This window comes from Nematolebias whitei, chromosome 4 (assembly GCF_014905685.2).
Source record: "Nematolebias whitei isolate Nwh7 chromosome 4, NemWhi1, whole genome shotgun sequence".
In the NCBI taxonomy this organism is placed as follows: domain Eukaryota; kingdom Metazoa; phylum Chordata; class Actinopteri; order Cyprinodontiformes; family Rivulidae; genus Nematolebias; species Nematolebias whitei.
The window spans coordinates 48,533,317-48,537,129 of NC_056501.1; positions in this window are offsets into that span (position 1 = coordinate 48,533,317).

Sequence of the window (3,813 nt, forward strand, 5' to 3'; positions counted from 1 at the left end):
CAAGGGTTATTAGATAAGGGAGTTTTGGTGAGATCCAACTCTGAATTTAACACTCCTATCACACCAGTTATGAAGTCTGGAAAAGGTGTTTTCAGGCTAGTGCATGACCTAAGGAAAATAAATGCAGGCCTTAAAACTTGTAACTTTGACACTCCGAATCCGTACACCATGCTGTCTAATGTGGATGAGAACTATAAGTGGTTTAGCATTCATGACCTTTCGAATGCCTTTTTTTGCATTCCAATCGCTCCAGAATGTCAAAAACTATTTGCATTTACTTTTGAGGGTCAACAGTTTACATACACCAGACTGCCGCAAGGATTGTCGGACAGCCCCTCCTTGTTCAATCATGTGTTACAGACTTTAATGAGATCATTTCAGAGTGTCTATCTTGAAGGAAACTACATTCTCCAAAATGTGGATGACATCTTGATTGCTGGGAAATCTGAAGAAAATGTAGCACAATTAACAAAAGAGTTTTTGATCTGGCTTAATGATGTGGGATTTAAAGTTTCAAGGGAAAAATTGCAGCTATGTCGCCCCCGTGTGGTGTTTTTGGGGAGGATAGTCTCAGCCAAAGGTGTCGGGATGACTAGTAAGTAGGGCATTGACAGAGTACTCAAGTAATCTACACATCGATTGATCGGACATCTATCGAGGTTAAAAATGTAACGTCGAGTAACCGTAGTGACGTCATATTCTTTTATTTATTTATTTATTCATTTTATAATAATAAGAATACATATCAATTTACATGTATGTAATTTGAAAACAAAAATAAAATGAAAGGCAGCAGATGAAGATAAAATCTTATTAAGTCTGCTCCTTATTTATCTAATAAACAATTTAAACAAACATTTACTGTAAGTAACAAAAACAAATAAATAACTCGCTTAATTTTTCAATTAATTATGTGAATATTATAAATATATATAAATATTATGTGACCACCGTATGACCGTAGGGGGCGGTGTTGCACTGTTGCAGGTCACAGAGTATGGTGTAACACCAGGTCCAATCCACCGAACCAGAACCAGCTTACTCTTGTTTCACAAACAAAAAGCAAAAAATATTAATCTCTAAACCTATTAAAAAAAATCTATAAACATATTAATCTCTAAAACTAAACTTAATGCGCACCACAGCTGGCGGTGGTGCTGGGTGGTCGACCCCCCCCCCCCCACCACCACTGTTAAGTTTCGGTTTTGACGTGCTGCACGTTTCTTCACGTTTGCAGTTTAATAATAATAACTAATAGTTTAGTTTTTCCTGTGACTTATTTGCAGTATGATAAATGGTAGGAGTATAATATACACTCCCAATGTTTTGTTGGTCGTTTTTTTGTAAATAATTACCTTTTTTGCAGTTTTATTTATTTATTTATTTATTTATTTATTTATTTTTGTATCTTGAGATCTATGACGTCATCAAATACTCGAGTTCTACTCGGGTTTTAGTATGTTAATGTCGAGTTTAAAAATTATATACTCGTTCAACCCCTACTAGTAAGCACAAGTCCAGCATTTTGAGCCACCCAAAACCAAAATCTGTGCAGGAAATGATGTCTTTTTTGGGTTTGGCAAATTACAGCAAAAACTATATCCCAAATTTCACAGAAATTGCAGCCCCACTCAGAAAACTGATGACAGATGCAGGATACACATACCTTAAAGCTCTTATCTGCTGGTCCATCGAAGCTGACACATCTTTTGTGAGTTTAAAGCAGCTCTTGCATGATGCGTCCGAATTGGCATCTCCGGACTTGGGTAAAATGTTTGAACTTGATGTTAAGGAAAAAAATGGTTTTGTGAGCTCAGTACTGTGGCAGTCTGGTACTCAGGGGAGGAGAGTCCTGTGTTATTAAAGCACAAGATTGGAGCCAGTAGAAAAAGGTCAACCCAGTTGCACTAGAGCACTTTGCGCCATTTCTAAAGCGATTAAGGGGACATCGCACATAACGAGAGGTCAGGATGTTAGGGTCAATACCACACATTCTGTCATGAACTACATATCCAGCAATAAGTTCACTCTCAGCCAACAGAGGTCTAGTAAGCTCCAGGATATTCTACTCCAACCTACCATTCACTATAAGAGCTCAGAGAACACCACGGCAGCCCCGATGTCAGATGGAGCCCCCCACGATTGTGAGGCGCTAGTGGCAAAGGAAGTGGACATTTTTCCAAGTGTGTTCATGGAAGTGATTCAAGGCGGTGAAGACATTTTCACTGATGGACACAGCCATGCGATGCAAGGGGGTAGAGTAGTTGCTTCTTATGCTGTTGTGTGTAGAAACCCGGATCCATCCTCTGATAATGAATGGTTGACCGTTGAAGCTGATTTGATTCCCCCTCCAGCTTCAGCTCAGTTAGCTGAAATAACGGCAATCACCAGAGCTCGCGAGCTTTATGAAAACTGTGTAATTAACATTTACTGACTCTGCCTATGCTGTGAGGGTGGTGCATGTGGTTCTAAAGTATTGGATAAGAACAGATTTTCTAACCACCACGGGAAAACCTGTGAAACATTTGAGTCAGATGTTGAAATTGAAAGAAGCTCTGACTAAACCTAAAAGGGTGGCCATAATCAAATGCCCAGCTTATCAGGCAGGATCAAGCAGGGTAATTTTGGGGAATAATGCTACAGATAGGGCAGCAAAACACATTGCCGGTTATCAGAGAAAAACTAAAAAACTTTCAACTTACACAAGAGGTAAATGAATCAGACCAAACCGCAGAAAAAACTTTGACAGAAATACTTGACATGCAGAAGGCAGCTGCACCCCACGAAAAACAGGCGTGGATTGACAGAGGGGCGACTAAATGCAATTTCACTGGTTTGTGGCGGTCACATGATGGGAGAATTGTGGTCTCCTCTAGACTTCTTGTCCTCCTGTGTGAGGAGGGTCACAAAAGAGGACATCAGTCGGAAAAAAGGCTGATGGATCTTATCAGTCAAAAGTGGTGGCATCCTTACCTAAATGATGTTTGTAAATATTTTGTAGAGACTTGCTCTATTTGTTCAAAGTTCAATCCCAAAAGTGCATTAAAGTTGGGCATGGCAGCATTTCCTGTGCCAATGAAACCATGGCAGGAAGTGGTCATTGATTTTACAGTCATGGGAGTGAAACAGAGTGTAAGAGTTTACAGATATTTGCTTGTCTGTGTTGACACTTTTACCAGGTGGGTTGAAGCAATACCCACGAAAACGGAAACGGCTCAGGAGGTCATAAATTGGCTGATTAATGATCTGATACCACGCTATGGGGTACCTGATTGCATCAGATCTGATAATGGCACTCATTTTACATCTGATGTACTAAAAAAAAAACAGAAGAATTTTTTGGGATCACTCACAGATTTGGTGCTGCTTATCACACTGCATCACAGGGTTTGGCAGTGAGAGTAAACTAAACCATAAAACACCAACTTGCTAAAATATGTACAGAAACAAAGATGACATGGTTGGATGCTCTCCCATTGGTGCAGGTTCTATCAGATCCTCACCAAATGAACAGATTGGGCTGACCCCACATGAGCTGTTAACAGGGAGAAAGATGCCCTGTCCATTCACTGCTCAGCTGAGCAGTGGCAGGGAACCAGATTTGGACTCACAAGGGGAAGAAATGAAATCATACATTCACCAGTTGCAGTCTACTGTGAAGTTCTTGTCTCACAATGTACAGGAGGTCCTCGCTAAAGATCCAATGGGAGAAGATCCGGAGGAGATTGCTGAAGGAGAGTGGGTGTACAGGTCCTTCTCAAAAAATTAGCATATTGTGATAAAGGTCATTATTTTCCATAATGTAATGATAAA